At 39.7% G+C, this 13,454-nt stretch overlaps 1 protein-coding gene across 4 annotated transcripts in view; it reads right to left on the bottom strand.

Moving 5' to 3' along the window:
- Positions 1–13,454, bottom strand: part of slc39a10 (solute carrier family 39 member 10) — a 221,694-nt gene that overhangs the window by 36,427 nt on the left and 171,813 nt on the right. The window contains exon 1 of one of the 4 annotated variants that reach the window (XM_088082991.1): positions 5,457–5,575. The exons of 1 other annotated variant lie outside the window; for it this stretch is intronic. The gene's annotated coding sequence lies outside the window, so the exon portion shown is untranslated. Of the gene's footprint in view, positions 1–29; positions 908–5,456; positions 5,576–13,454 lie in introns of those variants that run through there. 2 more of the 4 variants (XM_088082999.1, XM_088082997.1) reach the window with 2 other exon arrangements.

The following is a 13,454-nucleotide window of genomic DNA, read 5'->3' as shown; positions in this document are numbered from 1 at the left end:
CTCGGCAAAATACAGTGCGGAGTGCTTACCTGTAGTTACAAATTAGCCAGAAACAGACAGGAGTTCACGCCACACCGATGCAATGTGTTCACGCTAGCACTAACATTAAGTAACAGGTTGAATGTTTTGAAGCTTTTGAGTCCAGTTACTTAACTAATTTGTACAGGGAGGAGGGAGGCACCAGGGAGGGAATGTGTGTGTGTGTATGTGTGTCTGCGTGTTTGAGCAGTCAGGGAGCTGTGTCTGGGATCAACCACCTGACCATCTACCCATGGTGTATGTGTGTGAGAGTGTGTGCGTGTGTGTGTGTGTGGTGTGTGCATCTTGAAAAGTGAACTATATGAAAATGCCAGCAGTGTTATCCTTAACCTCCATGTTTCCTCTTCTTGTCCTTCAAAAAAAACCAAACATCCAAAGTCCCACAGAAACACAGCTCTGGTTAGCTTGCATGTAATTGGTTAACCAATGTTGGCTGGTATGACTTAAAATGCTCTGTCTGCAGAAAAGACTCTATCATAAACAGCAGGTGTGTGGGAATGGTGTTACATGTGCAGCAGATTGTAAACATTGTGAGCGCTAAAGCAAACTGACTTGCCAGGCCCGTGTTTACACAAATTCATAAGAAACTGGCATCTGGCAGCAACAGTGACTTTCACCGAGGGTTTGTACTGTGAAGTATCAATGTAGGCTTACCTTCTGAAAAAGTTTAAAGGGACAGTTCACCCCAAAATCAAAGGTACATATTTTCCTCTTAACTGTAGGGCTATCTCAAGTCTAGATTGTTTTGGTGTGAGTTGCAGTGTTGGATATTGGGTGGCAGAGATGCCTGCCTTCTCTCCAGTATAATGGAACTAGATGGCACCTGGCTTGTGGTGCTCAAAGCACAAAAAATAGATTTGAAAAGCAGTGTCTCTTTTCAGAAATCATGCAGTTACTCAAAATAATTAATATAAATATATATAATATATATATATATAAAGGTATAAATGTGCAGAAGGAAGCATGCATCTACTCAGCTTGCACTACTATGCCAGCCAGCATTACAGTTTAGCGGAGGGGCACCATTAATGTTTACATATCATGCTGCCATCAGCACAAGTCTCTCATCTATGAGTGGATGCACGCCTCCTTCTACTCTGTGACACAGTTGGTGGTTGTAGTTCAGCAAGCTACACCCACCAACCATATCATTGCACAGAAGGAAGCGAGCATCCACTCATGGACAAGAGACTTGTGCTCGAGATAGCACGAGGTGTAAACATTAATGGTGTCCTCCTCTGCTAAGCTGTAACATTAGCTAGCTCAGTGGTGCTAAATGAGCTTGGAGTCAATATGTACTTCCTTCTGTTCAGTGATATGGTTGTCAGGTGTAGTTTGTTGTAAAGAAAATGGTTCCTACATAAAACTGCTCATAACAAGTTCTGTGGATTATTTTGAGTAACCAGGTCATGATTACATGAGGTCAGGTCATGACATGCCTGTTAAGATTTTTAAATGCATTTTTGTGCACCACAAGCCAAGTGCTGTCTAATTTCACTATACTAATTAACATTAGTAAGTTATCCTTGATTAATGAAAATGCGCTCAGATTTAGGGGCTTTAAATAAATAAATATCTATCTATATCTCTATCTATCTATCTATCTATCTATATATATATATATATATATATATATATATATATATATTTATATATATATACATACATATATACATGTGTGTGTATATACAGTATACATACACACACACACACACACACACACACACACGCACACACACACACACACACACATATATAGTTACCGAGCACTTTATGCCATTTTGAGACAAGGCTAGGTCTTAAGTCCATGTGGCATTATTATCGTTTGACATGAGATTTGAATTAGAGGTTGGATTGTAATCCAATCAGTGGACAAATTGCCATTTTTAGCTAATTATATTACAGGGCAAAAAATTTCACAAAAAAAGAATAAAAAGAAAAGAAAAACCAGAATATTGATAAACATAGAGGCTATAAGGATTATTCAGCCATACATAAAATTAATCACCTAAAGCAAATTTAGGATAATTTCAGGGTTTGTTAATCACATTAGTGGTTGGGAGATGCCCCTGCATTGTCACTGTGTTCCCAGTGGACACACACCAACAGATAATTCACTGCATACTATCCAGTGACAACAAAAACTCCAAGCCAGGAAGGGACGGGTGCAATCCTGTGTTCATTGTTTCTGCTTTCTTTGTATCCCAGTGTAATCCAAAAATGAACATCAAAACAATTCGTAAATAGATCCATATACAAGCCTGGGTTTTCTATCCACACACAGAAAGCCCACTTTAGATGTTAAGCAAGCAAAGCCGAGACCAAAACACAATTTCAGCATTCTAAGCCAGTGTGTGTATTTGATGTGAAAGACAAAGTCGGTTGCATTGTATTACACGAAACAGATACACTCATGAGGTCCCATCTGTACGGCTTTGCTGAGCACTGCCCTGCATCTCAATCATACAAATGTACTTGTTTGGATGTAAATCCTATGAACTTCGGAGGCTGTTTACTGCATTACAAAGGCAACACTTATTCACATAGCACTGTAAGCATTTTAAAAAACACAATGACACAATTGAAGTCTCTGCATAACATCCTTAAGCTATACTTTCAAGCTGTTTGCTGCAATTATAAAGAGGTACTGGTATGTTGTAAATATGATATTGTACGCTTGAAGGGGAATTTCACCAGTATCACTCACACAAAGGCCAGTTTACTTGTAAAGTTAAGTACTGCTCCGCCAGTGGACACAGATATAATTTCTTTTGTGGCACTGAAGGAGATCTGTCTGAAGAAATAACCCTGATGTCATTAACTAAGCCCCACAACAAGTGTGTTAAAAAAATAAAATAATTACGCTGTTTTCTTTTTAAGTATGAGCCCTGAATTACTGACCCGCTTGTGCCCTTGGAGGCACAGAATAAATACATGGTATAAATCAATTAAAATTGATAAAGAGAATTTACATGTCAACACTGAAGCTAATCATGTTATATCGGGCCAAACATTATCTGATCCTGGGAATATAAGATTTCTTTTTCCTCTTTATTTGACTACGGCTTACAAAAGTGAACAGTTAATACCAGACTGTCCTGCACGAAAAATGTACACTAATAAAAACCTTTACTCCTTGCTTTATTAAATCATTTTTGGTAAACTGCGTTTACAATGAGACTGCACCTGTAACTTTGGAGTTTTGTTAGTCTAATGCTTTGATTACCTCTTCAATAAGTGATAGGATATGATGCACACTGGTATTATATACAGCTTGTTAACAAAGGGGAGATTTCAATTAGCTTATCTTGGGCCAAAATAAAGCTACATAATTTGAATCCATTAAATGTTGTACAGCCTACTTTTTTAAATCAAATTTGTTAAACACTGTGAAAGACTCAAATGTAATTCTGCATTAAATAATGTAAGCCACTATCTATATACTGCAGAGAGGAATTAAATGCAACTTGTTGCTTGGTTTTTCATATAGGCAGATGTGAAGATAATCATGAATGATTTTTGGATACTTTAGAGTACAGGATATGATGTTAAAGTTTGCTTTTAGGATACTCTAATACACATGATGTCACCGGTCACATCCTTAAAAACTTTATCAAATGTCAACCTACAGCAGTTCAGGTATTTTAAAGCATGCAACATTAGAGCATATCTACAAATTAGATTTTACTGTATATGGCTCTCAACATGGAGGCAGCGGAGCTGGCAGCGAGCAGCTTATAGTGGTTACTTCCCAAAGAGCATGAACAGCAACAGCTCTGACAGAGCTCAGGTTATTCAGAGGGGGTGGGCGCTACGCTTTTGTTAAACTAAGATCCAGATATCAGTGCAAACCATTGTACTGAGTGCATTGCAGAGTGACAGCAGTTAACTAGCCAGTTGGGAGACACTACAGGGACTCACATTCACTTGTGAGTTTGCAGCAAGATCGTCTACAACATCGGACAGAAAAGCTCGGACAACAATACACACACACACACACACACACACACACACACACACACACACACACAGAATTATCCATTATTCTCTGCTCAGAACGCCATTACCCTGCTATATCTTCAGATAGCAAATAAATGTTTGCTTTTTTTATTAATGCTCTTAATGTAAGATACAGGACCTTTAATATTGCTGTGTAACTGTTATTTTAATGGACTAGATTACGAGGATGCTACTGGGGGGTAATGAAATCAACATCTTTACGATACACCTTTAATTTGAAATTTCCAGGTCATTCCTGTGTCTGCATTTCTACTATTTCCTAAACTTTCAAAAAGTGCTGACAGCCAAGAACCAGGCAGACAATGCTAAACAGTCAAGAAAAAGACAATTTAGATATTAACTGACATCAGTAAAGGGCCCCCGAATTTAAGTAAAATCATATTGTTGCAGAATCTCTGATATCAGAAAATAATGTTTTGTTGTCAGAAGAATCAACAGAACATCATAATGTAATGAAACTGAAGATTTACAACCCTAACTGCTATGAAACGGAGTGGAATGAAATAAATGCACACTTCACACCACTGATTTTTGACGACATTTCCGTATGGAGAGTAAAAAAATATTTGATAAGCACTTAAAACAGCTGTACCAACTTATGCATGTAAAAGTAATTTACCATGCTTAATGTTCTCATATCAGCACACTAGTGTTACTCTATACCTCTTGGTACATTTGCGGAATCTAAATAAAGCTCGTCCGACACTGAATTGTTTGTTGCATTGTACTGAATATGTATCAGGAGGGCCAATAAGACTTAAATGTCAAATCTGCATATGACCAAAGGCAGCCATGGGACATGCTGTGTCCGCCCATTAAAGGTAGATGAAAACGTACTTTCATGCGGACACACAGCAATTTCAAAAGCAACTCGGTCACATTATATAGCAGCCACGCTGTTAAATGAGAAGCCCAGCAGCGATACCGCCCATCAGTTATCAGCCTGGTCAACGGAGAGGGCTTGAACACTGCACGTGGTGCGCATAATGCAACACTGAGCACCTCTTTCTCGTCATTGAAACGTGCCTACAATAAAGCAGCGTTTAAACTCATCGTTACCAACACACACAACTAGTCGCCAATATCCGCCCGTAGAGCCGCCCGAGGTACCAGCACAAAGACAGACGGTTTGTTTTGTCTGAGTCGCCCCTCGGGCATGCTAACGCTAACGCTAGCTTGTAAAGGAAGGCAACAATTCAAGCAGCTAACGTTAGCTAGCAGACGACTCACAGGAAATTAGCTCACAGCCTACAAAGAGCAACGATAAAATAAGCTGTCTGAGATTCCGTAACAAACGTTCACAACAGACGCTAACAATAACTACACGTTGTAGCATATGCTGCCCGGGTCCATGTTGTGGGAGTGAATGACAACAAATGGGTTTTTTATATAGTTACCTCACTCGAGTGCCGTGTGCATCTCCTCTCCGCTCGGTACCAAAAAAAGAGAAAACCGCCGTCTGCTTTACGTCAACGCACGAAGGCCACGCATCCACCAACGACTCTTACGGAGTTTGCGTAGTATGGCGGAGCAACTGTCTGCGCTGTTTGCGCAGAGTTTGGAAGAAAGCACTGACGTTTCTTTCCGCCAGATTGTGTCTGGGCTGTCATATGACTGGCCGAGGAAATGATGTTTAGACAGCAATGAGTAAATGCCACAGCCGCGTCATCAAATAAATACACCCTTTACTTTTTTAAAATGCGTATCCTGTCTGTGTTTTGGCATTTGAGTACAGTAAGATGTGGTCATAACCCCTGCTCTGACACCAAACTTTGCCTTATTTGGTCACACTGTCAATAAAAGCACCACAAGTTACTGTAAATAAAGAAGATGATTTTTAAAAAAAAAAAAAAGTATTATTAGCATTATTTACAAAATAAATAAATGAATGAACAAATAAGGGACCATATCAGAGTATCTGGGTGGCTGTGACTGTTTTTTTCTGCCTTTTTAAGAAGTATATATATTATTTATTTATTTATATCATGACCCTCCCTGGAGCTACAAATGTTTTTCCCTAAGTCTTTCTGAGTCTCTGAGTGACTCGGTTAAAATACATAAACCTCCCACTACCAGAAATAACCATATTTCACAGTTTCTGGCTATGATAAATGGTGTGATTTTGGAAAGTATCAAAGAGAACTTGCCTTTAATCTTTTTTTTTTAATTTTTTTTTTAATGCAGTTCTGAGGGTATTTAAAATAAATACAAAATCAGAACATTTAAGTTGAATGTCTCTCCCCTCAGCCAAATAGAAAAAAATATAAATACAAAAAAGTACCCACACACACACACACACACACACACACACACACACACACACACACACACACACACACAAACACACACACAAACACACACACACACACACACACACACACACACACCCCGACAGATAGATAGATAAATACATACATACATAGGCTAAATAAATACATACATGAGCAATAATCTAACATTAAAAAGACAGACAGCAATAACTGAAGGCTATTGTAACTAGGCTACTGACAAACTTGAACAAATAATGAGGATAAAGTTGTTAAAAAGAGGAAATTAAGTAGCCTAACTACTGCAATCCATTAGACAGGGAAAAGAGAGAACACGTTAATGTGTGAGATGAAACCAGCTGAATCTGACTTTTTTGGTGTGCAGGTTCCTCATTCACTGGACACTAACACACACTTAACAGCTTGTTTTGTAGTCCATGAACAGTAGCATATAGTCCATAAGAACACCCACAATAAGTTTACAAGAATATAATCTATTTAAAATATGACTGAATGGTTTAGATAGATAGACGGATAGATAGCAACAGCAAACACAAAGCAAATACACAATCAAGGAGACAAATAAATATCAACAGTAAAATAAACACAACAAATAAAAAAATGTAGCAAACTCCCAAGTAAAAGATAGATTTATAAAGAATATCTCATTTTAAAGTATATACTGGAATACACTAAATATGCTAAACTATTGCTTAAAAAAGTACAGGTCATTGTTTTGCAAGTCTCAAGTTTCTGCATTCAAATCTCAGTTCAAGTCACAAGTCAAGACTGACAAGTCCCAAATCCTAAATTTTGAGTTTTGAGTCCTAAATTAGTCAAAATGCACTCTTCAGACAAAACAATGGCATTTTACCAACATGTTATGATATGTTTATGTATCTGTTGTATCTCAAACCTTGGGTCTATAACTTTCTCTGTCTGAATTGGCTTGGAGGAAGGTATCAAGTATTTAAGCCAAATGGTCCAAGTGAAGTCACGAGTCATTTATGTTAGAGTCTAGTCAAGTCTTCACACATCACATTTGTGACAAGTCAAAGTCATGTGAGTTGAGTCCACACCTCTGGATAACACATTATACATGAGACAAGAAGACAAGTGTAGTTTTTTGAAGTTTTACTTTGTTTTATTTTATGTGCAATGAGGTAGTTTAAGTGCAAAGATGTGTAAATCCACTATGTGTTAAATTAATGAAGCAAAACAGAGTGGAGTTTGGTTTGAGTTGTGAGAGTTCTCTGTGAGACAGAGCTGAGATGTTGTAGAGAGTTATTGCTTTTCCTGTATCGGTCCTTGTGGCAGCCGAACTTTCTGTTAGAGAAAGAGCTCCGCTGTCTGTCCAGTAGGTGGTGGACAGGGTGGTCAGGATTATCCATAGTGGATAACAGTTTGTTCAGCTGTCCGCTCCACTAAAACTTTAAAGTTGTCTGGTTTGCAGACTATTATGGAGCCAGCCTTCTTAATCAGTTTATTAAGTCTGCCGGTGTCGCCGGCTCCTGAGTTGCTCTCCCAGCGGACTACAGCAAAGTACAGACTGATAAAAAAGATTTCCAACATCTTGCTGCACAAGTTGAAGAATCTTAGTCTTCAGAAAATAGAGTCTGCTTATCTTCTTCTTATATACAGCCTTGGTATTGGTCTTCCAGTACAGTGGGTTGTCAATATGGACACCCAGATACTTCATCCACCACTTCAATATCCTCTCCCAGCATACACAGGGATTGTGAAGCCTCCCTCTTCCCTCTTATCAACACCTCTCTGGTCTTAGCCACATTCAGAAGCCAATGATTTCTTCCAAGCCACTCCAAATAGTCTACCAGTGCTCTGAACTCCTCCACCTGCTCATCACTTCCACACCTAACCACTGCAGAGTCGTCCTAAAAATGGCATGACCTGGAGTTAAAAGTATGTGGTGTACAAGGTGAAAAGGAAGGGAGGCAACACAGATCCCTGTAGAGCTCCTGTTCTACTGACAACCATCTCAGACAGAACACTGCCCAGTCAGACAAACTGCGCTCTGCCTCTCTGGTATTTGAAGAATGTGATTCTCACAGTGCAACATCCAGAGACTCGTGAGCTTGCTTAAAGGCTGCAGGTACAGCATGGCCTTGTCCACTCCCACAAGAGGCTGGTAGACAAATGGCACACGTTCCAGCAATGACTTACAAATGATAAATATCTTAAGAAAGTTTTTCATGATAAAGTCATGTCAATGGCCTAATCTATGATTATTTACAGTATTATAATATAATGGTCAAGTGCAGTGTTATCGTGCTTAGAAATAAGCACAAATCATAATTGGATTACCACTGTGGCATGTAAGGCACATGACCTTGGCAGGGTGGTATAGCTGCCATTGAGGACACAGAAGTTGTGTCCTGGGAAATCTGGGGGGATTTTAATCATCTTAGGGAAACTACAAATTGCATCTAATGGTGTTTTACGGCTGGTTCTAGTACTTTTTAAACTTGGCACAAATTGTTTTTTTGGCAAAACATGATCTAATTAATTCTTCATCTTAAAATACACTATCAAACATATTTTGTGTTTCATGGTTTTAAAAACGTCGAACAACAAAATATTGAACCAAATGACAGATTTCAAATGCTGCGCTGTTAGGGTTTGGGTGGTATCTCATTTTTCATACCTTCATACTTTCCTGTTCCAACAATCACCAGCTCCAGTTTGGTCTAAATAAATCCTCAATTCATCAAGTTAGATGTAAAAAAAGAAACACATTTAAAAAAAACAAAAAACAAAACAAAACATGCCATTATTCCTCATAGTCTCTCGCTGCCTGCTGGCTAAGCTCTGGTGGTGCATGCTGTGCACTACATATGAGGAGCTCCTGTATTTATGACGATATTGAAAAACATACCCTCGAGTTTTCCAAATGCCCTGGTTTAGTTATATACCGTAATACCCCCCAAGCTTAGCTGCTATTATTTAATACAAGTGTATTTGAAGGGATGTAACAAACACACATTTCAACACTTGAAATCTAAATCATTCCACAGAGATGTAGCCAAAAACTCTTTTTCATCCCCAGTCCTCAGGCAAGTGAATAACTAAAGAGACATACATGTAGCGGTAATTAATAACTACGTTAGAATTTGGATTTTGCACTCGTTAAAGTAAAAGGGGCGCCATTCTCTATTTAGGAGAGAATTAAATTTTAAATTGTGACAGTGTTAAGACATGTCATCACTTTAATCAATCTCACAATCTGTACCATTTATTCTGTATACATTGATCTTGTTTCTCTCATGAAATAATATCCTCAGACAACGACTTGGCGATAAATGAGAATAATTTATTTCGGCTAATAAAATAATGATGAGTAAATAGAGGAAATAGTATGACATATAAGGGACAGTGAACAAATGAGAGGGAACCTAAGTGATGTATGTTCAGGTGATGCAAATAATTAATTATGGATGATAGTGGGGGAAATACGTGACCGTCTAAAGCGTGCATGCGCACTGAACGGTGAATTAGAATTTAGAAATTTGGCATTAAAGCTTCGCTATACGACATCAACTCTGATCACTAGAAAATGTTATTCTGCCTACTTTTGCCGACTTGATTAGACTTCTCCGGGGAGGTCCAGATCATCGCGTCACTCCAGGGAGAGCTGCGGTGCGTCTTCCAGACGAGGTGACCCGCTGAAAGGCGGCGGCGGCCGGGCAGGTGGAGTCGGTGTGCGGCAGTCTTTAACTGGCCTCGGTGTTCGCCTCGGCAAACCGGTAAAAGTCTTTAAACAAAGTCCTTAAGGGCAGGCAACGGATGCTGATAGATTGTACAGCAGGTGTTGCTTCTAGATCCGTGGCAGAGTTGATGGCGAATCGCGGAGAGTCCTTCTCAATTAAAACTCGCAGAAATAATCAAAGTAATCCCATTGGTCTGACGGAGTCACTTTAAATTGTTAATTTGAGTTTACTTAAAAAGAATTGCAAAAGTGTCTTTACTGACCAAAAACTGGTATAAAGAAAAGCGTCAAAGAGATTTAAAAAGAAAATGGCTTCAAAAGTAAAGTTCAGCAAAGCTCTGGTGAGCTGTTGCGGCTCCGCTTATAAAATTGAAGAAAAAGAAAAAGTTGTGAGCGTGGATACACGAGAAGTGCCGCAGCAAAAGGAAGCGAAAAGAAGCCTGAAGAGGCTTGAAGACTGAAGCAAAAAGAAGCAAAAAGTGAAGAGAAAAAACTTGAGAAGAGAGACTCTGAGCTGAGCTCACTCAGTTTTTATCTTTCAATTTGGGGGTGCGGATGGAAGGCGGAGTTAGCGAACTTTTGCGCCGAGCGATTGCACATCTGGCATTAGTTTTTAAAAGACCTAATGTAATTTAGGAGACATTTATTTCTCTGTACTTTATGACGAATTACGCGATCTAACCCGTTGTGTATAAATTCACGTATCTCATCACCACTATAGTCTCATCACAGTAATTTCAAATACATGTTAGGAGACCTAAAGGCAGATTATAACATAACACATGATTCTGAAGATCCTTTGCTCAATTCTGTTAAATGACCACACATAACATAACATTGTACCATGGATCCTAACAAACTTGGTGATTACTGAGATATAGGATTACTTTTTAACATTATACAATGAATGCAAAATAAAATGTAACTATAAAGTTGGTTACGAGATTACTGATAATTAAGGTCACTAGATGGAAGTAGGGCTCCATCACAAAAAGGGAATAAAACATGCTTTTACCTAAATCATTCAAATTAAATGATAAAAGAATGGGAGTTGGTCCTACTTCTTCATCAAAGTATAGACAAACTCTTACCTACAAAGAGAAGGATTAGAGAATTAAGTTAAACTTTAACTCGCAACCTAGGTCCAAGCGATTCTATCAGACGTTAGTCTCAACACAAGGATGTATAACGACTTTACAACATGTCCTGCCTTTTGTTATCTCAGCAGGGGGGCAATGAATGACTGTTGCATGGAGTATCAGTTAAGTTAATGAACAACCCTCTGGTGGATGTTTTGGGTTCGTAAAACAGTCTCTTGACGTGTCCCCCACTTGCCCAGGGGCGTTGAGCTCTGGAGTTCCTCAGAGGGAAAATGTAATAACCATGCCAAGGCAGTCCACTACATACATTATATCAAGCACAATAAAATACTGTTTATGTACACCGTTTATGTACATTATCACAGGATTTGTGTTTTACTTACAGTAAAAATAGCACAAGTAGAGAAAATCAGTGGAGATGCCTCAGTAATGTCATTTATGTAACAGCCCTTTGCATATGTAGCCAGCACTCATTAACATAACTGTACAAAAACATCACATTATGCCAGTATTGGATTGAATGGTATGTTTGTGTAACACTACGTACCTCTGGGCTTCCCAAACTCTGTGCTGATCTGATCTCTGACCCCTCTGAAATTTAACTTTTTTATACAGTATTTCCAAGCAATCAATAAATTCATATGCAGCATTCTAAGAAATACATGTGGCTCGGTGATTTCATGTCTTACCGCATTATGCGGCATGGTAGAGAAAATGCTACGGACCACTGACCTTCACTGTCTGTGTGTAGGTGGCTGTGTGTGTTTTGGGGTGTGCAGGTGAGTGCGAGGCGCTTGGACGCTCTGAGCGGACACACAGCTAATTTCTGTCGGCCTCGCACCAGCTGGGTCCACTTCCCAGCTCCTCTCCACCCCTTGTTTCCCTCTCATTTCGGCCGTCTCTCCTGATCACGGAGAGATTAATATCAAGTGATTGGCAGCCATGTTCTCACTTAGCACTCCAGTCATGGCGCCTCAGGGTCTCTGCCAGTCGTAAAGCAATGGTGGATGTGCCATTGTGGCTTTCACTGTCATTTAGCCAGTACCCAACCCCAGCAGACGGAGGATGAAAAGTGCCAACGACCGCATTGAATTATGAGCTCGACTCAGCCCTGGCCATATATACAACCTGGCATGGGGAGCCATTTCCTGCTAAAATGCCTCTTGCTGCAGATTACTGAGGTAATATTTCCTGCTCTGCAACTAGAGTGGTTATGGTCCGCCGGCAGTCTACCTGACGCAGCTTTTGCCCACAAAGTGACGACCGGCGTGAAAGGCGAGGCATCGAGTCCTGCTGGAATTGGCCCTTTTTTTTTTTTTTTTGTTTAATCACAGGATCGTTAAAAGGGTGAGGTGATTCTTAATGAGGACAACAAGTGTAACTTTTCACACCTGCCTGAGGCCGGAGGGGCTTCAACTGCTATCCTGTGCATAATTACAGATACAAGTGGAATAGTTCACTTGAGTCATGTACGCTGTTATAAACCTATATTACCGGAGTCAAATTAAGGTCGTCCATCCTGAATGGGTCCGTCCACTTGATGGAAATAGGCATGGGGGATATGCAGTCTGGATACTGAGTGTGTGTGTGTGTGTGTGTGTGTGTGTGTGTGTGTGTGTGTTCCTGGCTGACATTTTGCTGATACAGAGCAATATTGGCACCCCAGTAGACCCGCTGGTGCTCTGTCCTGGAGGGCAGCCAAAGACAGAAAGAAAAAGAGAGAAAGAGAGAAAGAGAGGAAGAGAGGGAGAGAGGGAGAGAGAGAGAGTTAGATAGATAGATAGATAGATAGAGAGAGAGAGAGAGAGAGAGAGAGAGAGGGAGAAAGAGAGAAAGAAAGAGAGAGAGAGAGAGACAAGTGATAAGTTTTAAATATCAGGTCATTATCCACCTGTAAACCCATCTAATGAGCGTTCATGGATTTTTCATTCCCTTTAATTGGGTAGAAGTTGGAGAAAGGCAAGTGCACTTGCTTGTTTCCCCTCAGGTTTGTTGTACTTGTCAAAGCTATAACGCACACACATACTACTTGCCAATGATCGCCAACCAACACCCACCCACTCCAACTCACATCCTGAAATCGATATAAGCAGAAGAGGAGCACACAACCAGCTACATTGCTGTTGGTCCAACTGATGAAGAAGACTGACCACTCAACAGTATTAATATTTCATGTGCACACATGGACAGACAAAAAGGGACAATCAAGCAGTCTCATCTTATACACATTCATACATGTAAATCCAAAAGGTGTTCATGTGTTTTCTGTTTCATTTATGCAGCTCAGTTAAAAGTGCTGTTAAA

Source organism: Plectropomus leopardus, chromosome 10 (assembly GCF_026936395.1).
Source record: "Plectropomus leopardus strain MGB_pleo_1.0 chromosome 10, ASM2693639v1, whole genome shotgun sequence".
Classification (NCBI taxonomy): Eukaryota; Metazoa; Chordata; class Actinopteri; order Perciformes; family Serranidae; genus Plectropomus; species Plectropomus leopardus.
This window is presented reverse-complemented; position numbering and strand designations above follow the sequence as displayed.